Source organism: Pteropus medius, unplaced genomic scaffold, assembly GCF_902729225.1.
Source record: "Pteropus medius unplaced genomic scaffold, Ma_sr-lr_union100, whole genome shotgun sequence".
NCBI lineage: Eukaryota > Metazoa > Chordata > Mammalia > Chiroptera > Pteropodidae > Pteropus > Pteropus medius.
Window position 1 is genome coordinate 1,406,286 of NW_024356336.1, and position 18,674 is coordinate 1,424,959.

At 45.0% G+C, this 18,674-nt stretch overlaps 1 protein-coding gene across 5 annotated transcripts in view; it reads right to left on the minus strand.

Annotated features, from left to right (window-relative positions):
- The window catches only part of WSCD2 (WSC domain containing 2), a 99,424-nt gene that overhangs the window by 53,561 nt on the left and 27,189 nt on the right, over positions 1-18,674 (minus strand). The window lies entirely within an intron of this gene.

Below are 18,674 nucleotides of genomic sequence, written 5' to 3' on the forward strand. Positions count from 1 at the left end.
TAGTTCACTCACCTACAAAATAGGACCAATCCACCCTGCTTTGTTGGGAAGGTATGAGGATTAAGTAAGCTAATGTGTTTAAAATATACAACACCATAATAATAGCATGTGCGCTAGTATTTATTGAGCACCTACTTTGAGTCAGGTACTTTCTAGATATTAACTTATTTAATCCTTACAACAATCCTATATGAAAGGGCTCATTTGTTAGCCCCATTTTACAGATGAGAAAACCGAGGTTCAGAAAAGTTAAGTCACTTGTGCAAAGTCACACAGCTAGGCATGGTAGAGCAGAATTTGAACCCAGGTAGTCTGGCTCCAGAGTCTTCACTTTGCTAAGCCTGACATAACAGTTTCTCAATAGATGGTCATTCTATACTCCAACTTTGGCCAACTAAACAAACCATCTCCTTCCTTCTCATGACAATACCACTTACCCAGACTTCATCTCAATAAAAGATGGAGTTTTGATGAGTTGTGATGATTAGAGACCTCCCAACGTACATGTGGAAGATATATTTTTGGCGGGGTTCATCTAGTGAATGACCCTTCAACCCCTGCTCACAGAGGTAGGTCCCAGTGGCCATGTTTATACCACATAAATCTGCCCACTGACATTGCTGGTGGACCATAGGTGGAATCAGATGTAAAACTAGTCAACCAATTCTTACCCTCTGGAATATGGAATTGAGATTAAGACATTCTGATCTCTGCTGGTCATTTTGACTAAGGACATTTAACCTTAAGAGCTCCTATCACAGCAAAAGTTAGCCTGCAAAGACAAAAAAAAAGAAAGCAAATGAGCAAGGAAAGACTCTGAGACAGAGATGCTGAGAAAGCCTTGGGTTCCTGACTCATGGAGAGCCTTCCAGGGTTACGGGTAACACTGAATGAAAAAAAAATGGGTACTTTTCTTATCATGGTGCTGGGTATACAGCAGGGACTCACTAAGAGTTAGCTACAGTTAATCTTCAAAGGGCAACCATACAAAACTAAACATACTCTTACCATATGATCTAAAAATCACGTTCCTTGGTATTTACCCAAAGTGGTTGAATGCTTATGTCCACACAAAAATCTGCACATGGATGTTTATAGCAGCTTTATTCATAATTGCCAAAACTTGGAAGCAACCAAGATGTCCTTCAGTAGGTGAATGAGTAAATAAACTGTGGAACAGCCAGACAATGGAATATTATCCAGCACTAAAAAGAAATGATCTATCAAGCCATGAAAAGACATGGGAGAACCTTAAATGCATGTTACTAATTGAAAGAAGCCAATCCGAAAAAGCTACACACTGTATAATTCCAACTATATGAATATTCCAGAAAAGATACAACTTTGGAGGTAGTAAAAAGATCAGTGGTTGCCAGGGGTGAGAGGGGAGGGCAGGATAAATGGGGGAGCACAGGGGATTTTTAGGGCAGTGAAACTATTCTGTATGAAACTATGATGGTCGATACATGTCATTATACATTTGTCCAAACCCATTGAATTGTACCGAGTGAACCCTAATGTAAACCATGGACTTGGTGTGGTAATGGTATATCAACGTAGGTTCATCAATTCTAACAAATGGGCCACTCTAGTGGGGAATGTTGATAGTGGGGGAGGCTGTGTGTAGTTGGGGGGGAGGTCTGAGAAATTTCTGTACTCTCTGCTCAATTTTGCTGTGAACCTAAAACTGCTCTAAAAAGAAAAGTCTACTTTAAAAAATAAAAGAGGTAATTATATACTTGAAAGGAACCTACTGGAGTAGATGTCAATAAACCATCCAAGCTGGGGGCAAGGGACTGAATCGCAGGAAGGGAGAGGAGTGTTGAAGGGGACATGAAGGGGTAAAATGACAATGTCCCTTGCCCAGTGGTTTGACAAATGAGGCCCAAGGCGCAGGTCACCCAATCCACTGGTCTTCTCTGTAAGGCAGCTGGTAGTCCTTCTTTGAACCCAGATCACTTTCCTCCCAAGAGAGAATTCTAAAGAAAGGCCCCAAATCCCTATGATTAAGCCATCTGAAGTCATCCTCCTCCTCCAGGAGCTGCTGTGTCATGGGTCAATAAGTGCACATTTGCATAGTGTTTCTTCATACATTGCTAATTGTCTGGGGGGAGATAATGGATGGCTCTGCTGGTTCTGGGCAGAATGTTTACCCACAGGGGCAGGCCTTCAGGGGGTGGCAGAGAACAGGCGGGGAAGCGGGGAGGGAGGGGAAAGGATGGGATGGAACGAAAGGAAAGGGAATGGAACAAAGTGAAGTCGTGACTCCCAGGCAGTAAGAAGAAGTATTACTTAGTGAACCTTTGCTTTCATTGTGTGTGTGTGTGTCCTGGATGACCATGTAAAAGGCATTTCTCACTGTAGGTCCATTAAAATCATTTGTAAGTCCTAGTGATGAAGAAGAGGAGGGGAGAACTACTTTGGGTAGGATGGTCACAGAAGGACCCACTGAGAAGGCATTTGAGCTAAGATCTGAAAAACGAGAAGAAGGCAGCCATGGAGGATCTGGGGCCAGAATATCCTAAACAGAGGGGACATAATACAAACTGGGAGGTAGGAAAGGGCCCAGCACATCCGAGGAACCAGAATGGAGGGCAGGGTCAGAGTGGAGAGAACGGGGGCTGGGGAATGGAGGTCCATAGGGAGGAAGCAAGAGAATTAAAATGTTAAATCAAGCTGCCTTCAGAGACTGCAATATGCTGATCAGCCCTTCAGCCAGGCCAGGGGGATACCTTCAGAACAAAGGAAGACTTCTATTGGGATTGCTAACAGCCCAATTCCCATAAGGCGGAGGAGAAACAGGAAAACCAGAGTCTTTAAGTGGCTGCCCTACACAAAATAAAATCGTTCATTCCCTATAGCTAAAACCATAGGGAACCTATGGATTAAAGGCTGGGAACTGCCAGCAGGCCTTTGGTGCTATATATTCTTACTTTTTCATGCTACATACTTCCCCTTCCCCTTCCTCACTGTTGTCCATATCAAAGGAAATGAGTAAAGTCTTTCAATTATAACTCACAGGAACTAAAGCATCAGGGGGACTCCATACTGCAGGGGCCCATGGATTCTGCTCAGGGCTCTTTCCTTCTGTGTACAATGAGGAGTTGGAAGAGGCGGCCACTCAGAACCCTTCCTGTCCCAAGGGGCTATAGCATGACTTGCTGACTCTCAGAGGCTGAGCTGGGGTCAAGAAATGTTTGTTGATTGGAGGGGCTGAGATTAGACCAAGGTCGAGGCCCTTGGCAGGTTCAGTGGTGGTTCTAGAATTAATTTCTGGGTGAGGCTCAGGGGAAAAATCTGGCAGGAAGGGCAGGCTCAGGGCTCAACCTGACACTGCAAAGGATGCTGAGCGCTAAGATGAGGTGACAACTTTCATCACTATCAGCGGTTGGCAACTTTCATCGCTATTAACTATGACCTTGGCCAAACTGGCCTGCAGCTTATTTTTGTAGGCCCTAGAGCTAAGAGCGGCTTCTGTATTTCTAAAGAGTCATGAAGAAGAACAAAGATAAGGTGTAGCAGCACAGCAACAGCCTACGTCTGGCCTGCAAAGTCTAAAATATTTACTATCTGGCCCTTCATGGAAAGATTGGCCAACCTTGATCTTTATCAGCAATGGAGGCTTCATAGGGCTTAGGGCCATGGAGGTTGACCTGTCCGTCCTCAAAGACCATGTCCCGATGTCTCAGTAACTTCCTTAGAGCAAGTGACAAAGAGCTGGAAGGAAGCCTGGAGATTCAATACCTAGCAAAGAGCCTCCTTTAACAGCAGGGGACAATGAGATCAGAGAAATTCAAGTGAAATAACCCCGATCTGTGTGAAATGCCTCGCATGGACCGGGACTCAAGTAAGTGTTCAGTAAGTATTAGCTTTTGCTATTGTCATTGTTGTTGTTGTTGCTGTTGCTGTTGTTGTCGGTCTTGTTATTATATTATTATACCATAGAATTGAAGAGTTGTTGTTGTTATTATTATTATTATTATTATACCATAGAATTGAAGAGTTCACAGGGCCCTTAGAAAAAGGCTAATACAAGTCTGCTATTTTACAGAAGAGAAACCTGGGGTTCAGAGAGGCCAGAAGAGTAGCCCAGGGTCACACAGCCAGACCAGAGCCAAGCTGGTTCCAGGACCAGGCCTGCAGGTTTCTTCCCAGTGCATACACCTCCCGCTGCCAGCCCCACCTCCCCCACCTGCACCTACCACAAGCGAATTGCCATATGCTGGCTCCACGCTGGCCATGGCAGAGTAAACTCTAATTTAGGAACAGTGACGGCTCCCATTAGCAACTCTTCTCCAGAGAGGAATTTTCCACCAGGAGTTTCCCTAACAAGAACCACTGTCTTCAACCCCAAGTAACCCAAGCCTAGTCTTTTTGTCCATGCCAGTGTGTGTGTGTGTGTATGTGTGTGGTCTCTGTACAAGTTCAAGTTCTCTTCTCTCAGAGAGCACTCAGTGTCCTTGGAGGGGCCGCCATCCCCTGCAGCTGACTCAGAGCAGACTTAGAGGAAGCCCATCAGAGCTGGAGGGAGGCCCCTTCACAATCCACAGGCCAACTTCCTCATGGGCAGATGGGGAAACTGAGGCCCCCCAAAAGGGGAAGGTAGAGAGACTCCCCATGGTCATGCAGTGACTCTACCCAGACCCAGGCCTCTGGACCTCAGTCTTAAGCCTTGGCACCCTTGCTGGGAAGGAAGGAAGATGGATAAACTACTATTTGTTGCACTCCTACTGTGTGCCAGTTCCTTCCATTTACACTGTCATTGACTGTCTCCAGTGGCTGCACTTGGCAGACTGGTTTGATTCTCACGTTACTGATGAGGCAATCGAGGTGGGGGAGGTCAGCTGGCTTGCCAGAAGTCAGAGCTGGTGAGTGGCAGAGCAAGGCTCAGACTCAGGCCTGTCCAACTCCAGAACCTTAATCATAACCTCTACGTGACATCACCTCCTCTGCAGGGCCAGTGGGGTGATTTGAGGGCCTCCACACCCAGGGAATCTTTCTCCGAGGACCCTGTTCAGTAAGCTGAGGCCCTTCTTGAGGCCCCTCAGCTGGAAATGAGGGAAATGAGCCCCTTCTAGAAGGCACGGAGGTCCTTAGAACTCTGTGGTATGTTCACCATGTCCTTCAGTGGCCCAAGGAGTTCTGCTGGCATCCAACAGAGATGTCCCCTCCCACAACAGCAACCACTGCTAGAAACTGACCAAGCTTCAGCTCCTTCTTGGCTCACCATCAGCATACCATCTAGAACATGGCATGGGATCATATGTATACACATGCCAACAGAGACACATGCATGTGTGAACATGTACATCCCCAGGCCTGCCACCTTTCCCCACAGCACATACACATATGGCACCCATCCTTATCTGTCCATCCCCACTGACAGCATGTGGCAGGAACCTTTCAACCGGCTTCACAGAAGCAGCAGGGACTCTGTGACTTGCCCAAGAAACATGTTTAGTGTGACATGCCAAAGCTTTTTATTCTGACCAAATATTGTTTCTTACCTTCTGGGACTGTCAAAAGAATAAACCAGCGTACGTCTTCGAAAGTCTAGACCAGGGTTTCTCAACCTCAGCACCGCTGACATTTCAAACTGGATAATTCTTTGTTGGCAGAGGGGTGGGGTGAGGGTCATCCTGTGCATTATAGGATGTTAAAGCAGCATCCTTGGCTTCTACCCACTAGATGCCAGTATCATCCCCCAGTCATGACAATGAAAAACCTCTCTAGACTTTGTTCTAGACCTTGCTCTTAAGAATACACAAAAGAGTGGACCGGAACACCACTCTTGGACCCATCTGACTCCAGATTACAGAGTTTTAGTCTCTGATTCTAGAGCTCAGTTCTAGATTTGATTCTAGTGCTTTATCATAAGATTCTACTGTATGGTCTCATGCTAGAATGCCTTCCAGTGACCAGGATAAAAGATGTGCCCATGAATTACATATTTTAAGTCATCTCTAAATTTCTCAGCAATTATAGAATGCCAATGGTCAGTGGCCAGGAGCCACTTCAGCGGAAAAAAACCTCCCTTCAGCAGAGAAAACAGTAGGGCAGAAGCACAGCAAGGTATGCAAAGACATGGTACCTCTTGTATGGTAGGTCCAAGAGTGACTTTTTTTTCATTTTGCTTATCTGTATTTTCTTTTTGCATAGTTGGCTGTGGTGTAAAAAAAGAGATGCAGAGAGCATGAATTTTGATGTCTATTAGACTTGGGTTGGAATATGGCTTCAATACTTACTAACATTGAGAAGATGAGGAGCCACTTTCCCTAAACCTCAGATTCCTCATCTGCAAAATGGGATGAGAATGATGGTACCCACTGCCTGGCTGTTGAGAGGCTCAGCATGGGGCCAGGCACACTTCTGGGCCTCAACACAATCAGAGCGATTTTTTAACTTCATGTTTGAATCAGTGCAGGCAGCCATCGCCTGGCTGGAGGCATATGGGTTCTGGAATGTGTTGGAGTCATCTGAGTTGTAGGTTGGCTCTGTGACTTCATAATACAAGACCTCGGGGGAGCATGTCCACTGTCTGAGCCTCCTTTTTCCTGACTTGTAAAATGGGCACAAAGCTGCCTCTTCTCAAGATTCCCCATCTGGCACCAGCAGGTGTGCCTTACTATTATTACCCCATCTCACAGGACTGGCGAGCACAGAACCAGGCAGGGTGGACTGGGAAGAAGTTAGAACTGGAGGCAGCACCTTATCCCTCAACTTATTTGTGATATTTCTAAAAAAAAAGGCCTCACCAGCCCCAACATTATTAGGTCGTTGCTGTCATGATGTCTTCAAATTTAGATGGAACACCCCACACACAAACACGCATCCACCCACCCATCCCCAGGAATAAATCCAGCAGGGTGGGAGGGAAGGTCTGTCTCTTTATATAGCCCAGGGAGAGAGACAGGAGCTGGTTTGGTGCTGCAGGCTGCAGCACTCAGGTGGGGGTTGGAAGGGTCTCCTCTCAGTCTGCATAGGAGGACCTTGCCTGCCTGGGGCATTGAACAGGAAGTTGGGACACTTGCTCAGCTAAAGAAAGAGGTGAGGGGCGATGGTCACAGGCAAAACTAATACAGTGAAGGGTGGACTAAATGACTGCTAAAGTTTGTGGTTTCAGATCTGGGCAGACAGGTTGGGTGTCCTGGGTGAAATTCAGAGCCTCTCTGAGCTGGGATTTCCCCAACCGTTAAGTGAAGTGATGCAGGCTCTTTTTATGGTCCTACAGTGCCCTGCACTTTTCGCTTTCTTGAAATTCTTAATTTTTGAGCAAGGGGCATCTTAATTTTGCACTAGACCGTGCAAATTATGTAGAGGGTCCTGGGTGGTTGTGAGGGCTGAAGGGGGCTCCTGACTGTGAAACCCCCAGCCCCCTGTAGGGCAACTGGTGGAGACTGAAGCCTGGTTTCTCACATCCTTTCCTCTTCCTGTCCCACTTTTCAAGCTCCTTCTATGACTGTGCAGCCCAGGGCAAGTAGATTGCCCTGTGTCTCCAGTTTCTCTTTTGTAAAATACAAAAACAAAAACAAAAAAAACCTACTTTAAAATTTCTTCTGGCTCCTACTTATTGTCCCCTCCCTACCCCATTCAAACTATAATTCATCCATCCATTTATTCATTTATTCACTCAACAAATATTCACTGAGTGCCAGCTACCTGCCAAGTCTGGCCTGGACCAGGGGATCAATACATGGGGAGAGTTTATGTTGTATGAACTTCACAAATGCATCATCTCTGGAGAAAATTTCTCTTTCCTCACCTCAAAAGGTGTCTGCTCTGATCCACAGGCACCAGTACTTACCAATCATCCCCAGTCTGGGGGTGCATCATGTTTTTATCTCTTCATTCGACAAACATCTATTCAGTACCTATTGTAGGCCTATTGTAGGCCAAGTGTGGTGGATACACACCCCTGTAGAAGGCGTGGCCTCTACCACGAGGAAGTTGACAACCTTATTTTTTAACTTTTAAATCCTGGGATCTATGTTGATTTTAAGCACTAACAATGACAGTTTCACTTGTTGAGCTTCTAGACCTTGAAATGCATAATTTCTAATGACTTTGTAAGGTGGATGCTATTCTCTCCATTATACAGATGAGAAACTGAGGCTCAGATAGGTCAAAGGATTCATTCAAGGTCACACAGCTCACAAGTGGCAGAGCCGAGATTTCATCCCAGGGCTGTGTGGCTCCAGAGGGCTTTTTGGAGACACTAATACCTATTCGAATAGCAGTTTATCTCCCCAAAGAAAACTTGGGCTCCTCAGGCCTTGGAGCCTGGCTTTGAGTCTTCTCCTCATCTCCAGAGCTCACTCATAGCTTGGGACAAGGCATCTTCTAGCTAAGTCCGGGCTGAGTGTCTGGGCACACCACTCCTGAATGAATCCTGAGTGCAAATGTCAGCCCCACCACCGCCAGACACAAGGGGGCCTTTTCTGTGCTTCTCACACATCCAGATGGTCCCTGAAGTCTCCTGAATCAGAAAAAGACATTCAAGGTCAGAGAAAGCCATTGGCCATGATCCGCATGGGGCTGAAGCTTGAGGCCCCAGCTGAGATTTAACATGGCCTTTTGATCCCATTCAGTTAGGCAACTCAGTGCTTCCCTATGATCTCAGGGAGGGTGCACAGCAGGAGTTCTTAGACTGGAGCAGCCTGGAAATCCTCTGGAAGTGACTAGGGCAGGCCCTAGGGGCTCCTGATTAAGCAGGTCTGGAGTGGGGCCTGACGATGTGCATTTCTAACAAGCTCCCAGGTGAGCTGCTACTTCAAAACTTTTGTCTAGGTAATTAGAGTGGCCCACATGGAAGTGATTATGGGAGGCTGGGAGAAATCAGGACAAGATCCTCTGGGAAGGAGCATAGCCTCTGGGGCAGAGCAGACCTCGATTTAAATCCCAGCCCCACTATCAGTATCCATGATACACAGGGCGTGTCCAGGAGCCTATCTGAGCCTCAGTTTCCACATGTTAACCCCACAGTAACTTCCTCAGAGGTTGTGGTGAGGATTAAATGAGTGATCCTTATAATACCAATAATAAAATAAATACTCAGAAAGTGCATGGATGTGCTGTTATAGGTTGAATTGTGTCCCCCAAATTCGTATGTTGAAGTCTTAACCCCTAGTACCTCAGAATGTGACCTGATTTGGAGATAAAGGTGTTTACTAAGGTGAACAAGTTAAAATAAGGTCATTAGGATGGGTCCTAATCCAATATGACCGGTGTCCTTATAAAAAGGGAAAATTTTTGTGTAGACAGATACAGAGAGAAGGTGATGTGACAACACAGGGAGAAACAGCCACCTATAAGCCAAAGAGAGAGGTCTGGAGCAGATCCTTGCCTCGCGGCCCTCAGAAGGAGCCAGCTCTGCTGACATCTTAGTTTCGAACTTCCAGCCTCCAGAACTGTAAGACAATACATTGCTATTGTCTAAGCCGCCCAGTCTGTGGTGCTTCCTTATGGCAGTCCTAAGATACTAACACACAGACTCTCTGTGGAACACCTCAGATTTTTTTCTTTTTTTTTTTCACATTAGAAAATTTACATGTGGTCTGGTAAAAATGCACACATCTTAAGTGCACACAGGTCAGTGGACTCTTACCTATGTACACGCTCATGTGACCCCACCCAGTTAAGACACAACATTCTGTTCACCCACAGAGGCTCCCTCATGCTCCCCCCAACCCCCCAGCTCATCCTGCCTTTCCAGAGACGATCACTAGTCTAACTTCTATTTCTGTAGATTAGTTTTATACATTCTTAAACCTCACAAAAAGCTGAATAATACGGAATAGAGAAAGCCCTTTAAATTTAAACTAACTTGACCCTCATAAAAAAACCAAACGACCCCTGAAAAAGTACTATGGTTATCTCCATTGTACAGATAAAGAGTCAGAGGCCCAGAGAGGTTCAGTAACTTGCCCAAGGTCACATAGCTAGGGTATAGGTGGCAGAACCAGGATATGAACCCGGAGAGTCTGGCTCCACTCACTGTACTTAACTGCTTTGATAACACATAGTAAGTATCCAGTAAATATAATCATAGTGACTTCTACCAAGTAATAAACTCTAACTTTGGGCCAGGTACACTATAGTATTTATACACTATATAGCAGTACCAGCAGTAAATACTAACACCATTCCTCTTTTACAGAGGAGAAAACCTAGGCTCGGAGCAGTTGCGATGCATGCCCAAGATCACAGGACTAGTTAGTGAGCGGCAGAGCTGGGATGCAGGGCGACTGTTTGCATTGTGCACACTCTTAATCACTGACTTCACCTGGCTTCTGCCAGCTCCTGCAAAGTAGCAGCCCCAGGACCACAGAACCCAGCAACCTATATTTTCTTTAAAACTACACTGAAATATGACAGCACACATGCTAGAATGGCTCAAGTCTATAACTCAATAATTTCAAGTGCTGGAGAGGACGCAGAGTGACTGAGCCTCTCAGACATCAATGGTGGGAATGCCAAAGGGCATACAGCCACTTGGGAAAGTGGTTTGACAGTTTCTTATAGAGTGAAACATCCATTTACCACACATCCCAGCAGTCCCACTCCTAGGTATTGACCCAAGAGAAATGAGAACCTGTGCTCCCCAAAACCCATATGCAAATGTTTATAGCAGCTTTATTTGTAATTGCCCCAAACAAAACTACCCAAATGTCCTTCAAAGGTAAATGGACCAACTGCGCTGTGCCTACACCGTGGAGAACTACGCAGCCATAAAAAGGAATGAACTACTGATATATACAACTGCATTGATGAATCTCAATGGCATTAGGCTGAGTGAAAGAAGCCAGACTCAAAAGGTTATATCATTCCATTTACATGACATTCCAGAAAAGGCTAAAGGAAAACAGATCGGTGGCTGCTAGGGGCACAAAGGAATTTTTGAGGCTAATGGAACTATTAGATATCTTGATTAAGATGGTGGTTTCATGGCTGAATGCATTTGTTAAACTCGTAGAACTATAAACTACAATGGGTGACTTACTATAGGTAAATTATAATAAATTAAAAAAAAAACTCACTGTTTTTTTCTTGCTAGGCTAGCTGAGCCCAGAAGGAAGAGATACTTCCAAGAGAAGCAACACCTGCTTCCCTCTCATCCTGGGCCCCTGGGATGCTCACCTGGAGGGAAGGGGTGGCTCATTCTGGGCAGGGACAGCTCCCATAAGCTCTGGGTTCCCACATGACCCTCATCTCATTGCTTGCTCTGCTCAAGGAGCAGGAACATTCGATGTTATTTTTGCTCTGAGAAGTACCAGCCACTGGGTACTTTCTCCACAGGCAGCTGCTACCCCCCTGCTGTGTTTACATAAAAACACATTTGCACTGGGTTTTGCTTTTGCATTTGCCTCGGCTGCCTGGATTCTATTAAACGTGAGGAGGCCTGATTATCTGGTTGGAAGCAGTTGATGGGAGAGAGTGGTGTAGACACGGGGTTCCTCCCAGTCCTTCGGAGCCCTGTGCAGGTCTGGGCAGAGGTGACAAAAGTTCTCCTTTGCACGCACCAGCGTTTCTCAACCACGGCTCAACTGACACTTTGGGCTGGATGATTTGTTGAGGGTGGCTGTCCTGTGCATTGCATTGCAGGATGTCTAGAAGCATCCCTGGCTCTGCCACCAGTTGTGACAATTGACGACGTCTCCTGATGCTGACGAATGCCTTCAGGGGTCAAAATTGCCCTCGGTTAAGAACAACTCGCACACACGCAAAGACGCACACACACACAAGCTCAGCTCAGCATCCCTTTGCCTTCCAAGACCCATAAAAAGACACAGCTGACTCTGTCTCCGTCACCTCTGTATCCCTGGCTACTTTCACAACACCTGGCACCTTCACATATAAGAGGCTCAAAGACATTTCGTAGGATGAGCAAACCACAGCCGCAGGAGTGACGCTGATGGTCACGAGCTGCCTTGGTATGGAGGACACTGTTCAGCAATCAGACTCTGGCCACTGTGTGTGGATCATGTGTCAAGCTGTTCCCACATTACCTAACTCAGACCCAGGATTGAGGTCCATGATTCCTCATGTTACAGGTGAGGAAACTGAGGCACTCAGCTAGTGGGTGGTAGAGCTGGGATTTAGGTCTAGATTTGTCTGATATCAAAGCCCAGCTTCTTAATTATCACACTTAAGGTAGCTGCCTTTTTAAGGACAAGATGGGGAATAAATAGAGACAAAGATTTTCTCCCTAACCAAACACATTCTACTCAGGCTCCCCTGATCTCTTTTGCGAGTAGACGACTCTGCATTGTCCAGTTTTAGCAAGAATCCTGCTAAGTTTGTTTAGCCAGAACCTCCTCTTCCATACTGATCACCCTCTTTATCTAATCAGTTTCTTCATTCTTCACCATCCTCCAGGTGGATGTCTGATCATCCAGCTGCCTTCTGCCAGAACCCCCAATCCACCTTATTCTTGATGTTTCCTCTTAGTAATTTTCTTTTTTTTAATTTTTATTTTTCAATTAAAGTTGACATTCAATATTATTTTATATTAGTTTCAGGTATACAGCACAGTGGTTAGACATTTATTTAATTTACAAACTGGTCCCCCCAATTAGTCTAGTACCTACTTGGCACTATATGTGGTTATTATAATATTATTGACTATATTCCCTGGGCGCTACTTCACATCCCCGTGATTATTTTGTAACTACCAATTTGTACTGTTTAATCTCTTCACTTTTTTTCACTCAGCCCCCAACTCCCCTTGCATCTGGCAATCACCAGTTTGCTCTCTGTATCTATGAGTCTGTTTCTGTTTTGTTTGTTCATTTGTTTTGTTCTTTAGATTCCATATATAAGTGAAATCATATGGTATTTGTCTTTCTCTGACTTATTTCACTTAGCATAATACCCTCTAGGTCCATTGATGCCATTACAAATGGTACCTCCTAGTAATTTTCCATTCACTAACCCCCACCCTGTTCCTTGGCTATTAGTTCCCACTTGCTCCTGCTGGATTCAGAGTTGAGCTGGTTCTATCCTGAGGTCTCCTTTCCCCTACTGCAAGAGTTCTGAATAAACTCTATTCTTATTACTTTAACTACTGTCCAGCTCTGATTTTCTTTAACAATGGATCCATACACATGTATCTACACACGTGTGGAGGGAATATGGTCTGAAAGCAGAGAACTCATCAAGATTAATATGATAAGGAGTGTGTACTTTGGTGAAAGATAGACCAGCATCCAATTCCCACTTGGCCACTTACCACCTCTGTGAACTTGGGCAAGTGCCTGGGCCTTGATTTTGTCATCTGCAAAATGAGAACGACAATAATACAGCACGGGGTTTTCGTAAAGATTAAATGAGACAATGCTATAAAGTGCTTACTGGAGCCTGGGAAATAGCCCATGCTCAATGAATGCTGGTTGAAAGGATGCACACAATAGCCTTTGGGGAGAATGGCCCCTGCTAAGGTGGAAACCAGAGGTAGCAGTGAGTTTATATCAAATCATCCAGCAAAGGAAGGATGTTCAAATCCAAAATAGCCTAGACAGACAGACAGACAGACAGACAGACACACACACACACACACACACACACACAGTGAGCCAGGAGCTGGCTCTTTCCTCAATGGCCTCCTGCTCTCTCCTTGGTCCAAATAAAGGCTCACTGTACATGCTGACCAATGACAGGCAGCCAGGTTGGGTAAGAGACCCACTCAGGCCCCTCTGCTGCAGGCGTCAGAAGACTACTAACCTCTTGGAAACTGCAAAGCCTAATTCAGCATGCCTGACCCCTTCCTCAACAGACACACCAAACATAAGCGACTTTGACCTGGCCTCAGTTGAGACTGCCCTTGTGGGAACCACAGAGAGGCACCCCGTCCCTCCCCAGCCTGCCCAGGGGACAGGACAAAGGGGAGCCCTTGGGCTATCAGCCATAGAAGATTCTGCTTCTCTGTGTTAATTCAAGAGCATCCATGTCTCCCGCTGAGCAGTTGAAGAGCCCTCTGGAGCCTCTTTTCAACTGAAAACAGTAATTTGCAAAAGCTCACAATGCAAGGAGTAGACAGGATGTCATAGTTGAACCACAGCCGGCCTTTCTCACAGCTCAGAGCCTGTGGGGCCACTTCGAGGCCCCTGCAGCTGCTCCATCTCATGGGAGGGTCTGGGGACAGGAAGAGGGCACATCTTGGCGGACATCTCCCTGGGACAAGCTGGGGATTTTACAGTGAAGGGGCAGCAAGCATGTCATGCCTGGTGTATTTGTTTTCCAGAGCTGCTATACTACCAAAACTGGGTGGTTTAAATCAACAGATGTTTATTCTCTCACTCTTCTGGAGGCTATGATTCCAAAGTCAAGATGTTGGCAAGGTTGGTTCTTTCTGGAGGGAGAATCTGTTCCATGATCCTCTCCTAGCTTATGGTGGTAGCAGCAATCTCTGGTGTTCACTGGCTTGTAGATGCATCATTCCAGTCTCTGCCTCTGTCTTTAGGTAGCATTCTCTCTGCATGTCTGTGTGTCTCTGTTTTCTCTTCTTATAAGGGCACCAGTTATTGGATTAGGGCCTGCTCAAATCCAGTATGACCTCAACTTAACTAATCACACCTATTTCCAAATAAAGTTCAATTCTGAGGTTCCAGATGGACATGAAATTTGGGGGGGACACTCTTCAATCTAGTATAACCAGTATGGAATCCTACCTCTGCTACTTGCAGCTATGTGATGGTACAAGTGACTTACCTGTACTGATCCTGTTTCTTCATTTTTAAACAATGACAAGTATAGAACTGTTGCGATGATTGGGTATGATGATACAGTATAAGCTAGTGGTCATAAGCACAGACCCTGCAGCCACATGACCTGTCATCTATTTGCTGTGTGACCTTGGACGGGTTGCCTAACCTCTTTGGTCATCTGTTCCCCTGTCCATAAGACGAGGAGGTCAAAAGAGATTATGGTCCTCTTTCCCTTCCCATAGCCCCAGGTTCTTAGGTCTCTGAGGGCACCATAGCAGTCCTTGGGACCTCTTAGGATTTCTAAAACCCTAAAAATTATACATGAATCCTCAACGATGGTGCAACTCTGTGATTTTTGGCTGGAATTGGACTTAGTGCTCAAGTCCATCCTTTCTGAAGACAAGCAGAATTCCTTACTAATGATTACTAGGGTCTCTGATAGTTTTTTTTTTTTAATTTAGTCGAGAATAAAAAGAAGTCTTATTTAAAATCATGCAGTTTGTTTCAGAGACAAAAGTCTTTTGAAACCCAGAAGGAACAAATAATAACAAGACAATTCTTGGGGCCAAAGAGGTCTGGGATCCATTATTGATAATGATAATGATGAAGCTCTCAGTTATCAAATGCACACCTAATACCTGGCACCATTTTCACCACTGCCTATATCATTTCTCATTTACTCACAAAACAACCCTATGAGGCAGGTACTCTTATTATCTTTATTTCACGATCGAGAAAACTGAGGCCCAAAAAGCAGAAGTGACTTGCCCAAGGTCACACAGCTGGTCAGTGGTTAAGTGGAGATTAGAATTCAGGTCTGTTTGACTCCAGGGCTGAGAGCAGAGAAATGCAATGTGAGCCATAGGCATAACTTAAATGTTCTAGTAGCATATTAAAAAAGTAAAAACAGGTGAAATTAGTTTTAATAATGTATTTAACTTATCCCAATGTATCTAAAATATTGTTTCAACACAAAATATATACAAAACGTTATTGATGAGATATTTTATATTTTTATAACAAAATTTAAATCTGGTATGTATATTACACTTATAGCACACTTCGATTTGGACTAGCTAGCTGCATTTTCAGTGCTCAATAGCCACATGTGGCCAGTGGCCACCGTAGTGGATGGCATAACTTGGGAGGTCTGGCTATATGTGGATTTACAGAGCTGGAAAAATATCTAGATTCTTTTGACTCTAAATCAAGAAGCATCACTGTTGCTACTCCATGACCTCCTTACGTGGAAGGTGAGGAAGTTGAGCAACTTGTGTCTCTGGCATTCAGAGTAGTCCAGGTACCAAGTGACTCATTCCAAGTGCCCAAGAGCTCCAACCTCTTCCCACCTCAGCCCGCCCCACTCTCCATGGGCAGCTCAAGGCCATCCCAGCTGAGGACCTTTCTTAGAACTGACTGAGCCCAGCTCGCTCTGGAGCTTATCGGGGCTCATGTGGACCTCTGAGCCCTGCCTTAGCCAGGGGACCCTCTGGGTCAGAAACAGCTCTGCAGAGACAACAAAAACAGTTTTTGCAAGCCAACAGTACTAAGAGTCCATGCCTGGCTTTGAACCTCAGCTCAGCAATTCCTAGCTGGGAGAATCTGCCCACCATTTTGTAAAATCAAGGTCATAATAATACCTCCTTCTGCACAGAATTGGCAGGAGGATGAAATGAGGAACTATAAGAATTACTTTTATCCTTTGAACACATATCCAGACTTTGACTGAGTATGCTACAGAGAAGTGCCATTTTTACCCTTCATTTTATGGATAGGGAAACCAAGACTCTGAGAGATGAAATAACTTGCCCACATCATACAGCTAGCAAATGATGGATTCAACAATAATAGACTCTTTTTCATAGGTATTTGTAAAGATTAAATAAATTAGTAAATTAAACGAAAGCACTTAGAAGAGTGCTGGGCACATAGAGTGTGCTCAGATTTTTGCTCCCATCATCAGTATTATTGTCACCATTACCATCGTCATCGTTGCCACAGTCATCATCATCAACATTTACATCATCATCGTTGTTGCTGTCATCATCATTATCATTGTCATTATCATCACCATCACCACCATCTCAACACAGACATTTTCGTCATGATCATTGTCATTGTTTTGATCATCATCATTACTGATGCTATCGTTATCATCACTGTCATCATCATCATTACCATCATCATCATCACCACCACCATCATCATCATCTTCTGCCCGCTCTGCCCCTATGAGTCTTGTGAATGCAAAGCACATGGCTGGGCACAGAGTTGCCGAGCCTACCTTGAGCAAGTTTTTTAACCAGGCTAAGCAATAAATTGTGCTAAATCCAACCAAAAACACACACACACACACACAAATAAAAGTAAGGCTGAAAGATGATCCTTGTTTGGAACAGACAGACACACACACGTACACACACACATACCTGACACTCAGAACATTTTCTTTGGCCAAAGAACACTGCCAACACACAGCTTTGAGAATGCTTTTGGGGAGAGAAAAATAAGTTACCGACCACAGGTCGTGTGGAGTTTATTTTCTCCTTCCCAGTACAAAAAAGCCCAGGGAGTATTGCCTCCACCTTCGGCTTCCTGGCCACCCATGGTAGAAGCCGCCAAGTGAAATAACCTCCTTCAGGTCTTAATGGGATGCTCAAATAGAGGAGGCCTGGTTTCGGGCATTTTATTTATTTATTATTAGCGCTACTGCCAACCACGTTTATAGAGAGTCACTGTAGGTCAAGTTCTGGGCAGAACCAAAGACATGCTCTGGCTACCTTTCCTTTCACCCAGGGAGGTGGCCTCTCTATGACTTCATTCCTCCGTCCCTGACCCTGAAAAACCTACCAGCCCAGTGTCCTGCTCCCACACATGTTGCCCCTCTCATTAACTGTTTAAAGCCAGTGACACGAAAGTAATAATGGAATTAGGTGCAGATATTTGCATGTTAGTAGAATTTTCCTGCGTGGGTGGGAGCCGGAGAGAGTAGAGAATGAAGTTTCAAAGAAGGAAAGTAATTTGAACACCACTCAGTATAAGAAGCTTCCTTCTCCCAGTTCACACTGGCCTTGCACACTTGACATGTCTGGTGTCTGGCGAGACCTGTGGACAACATAACCGTGCAATTCTAGGTTCTCAAGAGAGCGAAGGGAATTTCCTAGAACATACTGAACTGAGACAGTCAACATATTTTATAGCATCTGCTATATACCAGGGACAGTTCTAGGTAATGAGGTGGAGAAGAGAATGACATAACATAAAATCCCAGTTCCAAGGATATTACACGATAAGGGAGCAGAAGCCTGATTTCACTATTTTGATATTCCACTTGGATTTCAGAATCATCATCCTTTTAAGCTAGCATTTACAGAACCCAGCCCTGTGTTAAATGCTTATAAAAATTATCCAATGTAATTACTGAAACAATGCCATGAAATAGGTACTACTCACATTATCTTCATTTGACAGATGAGAAAACTGAGGCACAGCAAGAATTGATAAACTTGCCCCAAGTCATTCACTGAGAAACTGGGTGAACTGAACCCAAGAACTTAAAGCTATATAAGAACAAGGAGGAGCATCCAACCTGGTCTCGGGGTGAGAAGTCAGGCCGTGACCTGAGAGGTCATAGGGAGTGCCTAGCTGAGGAGCTGGGGCAGGAAGAAAGAAGACTCGGGGAAGGGTAAGTGACTTACTTGAGGGCTCCAGGTCAAAAGTGGCAGGTCATGATCAGGACCCAGGACTTCTGTCTCTAGACCCATGCTTTTGCTCCTTTTTTATACCCTTGACCTCGAGAGCCCCACTCTCTAACTAGCTAAGCTAAACCAGGGCTCAGTAGGAGCCCAAAATAGCTACAGCTTTCAGGCAAAATTAGTGCCGAGTCAGTCTTGCCCTATTCATCACTCTGACTCTAACCTTGTTATTTGTTATTTTCAGGCAACAGGGCACTGGGAACAAGTGACAGAGAGA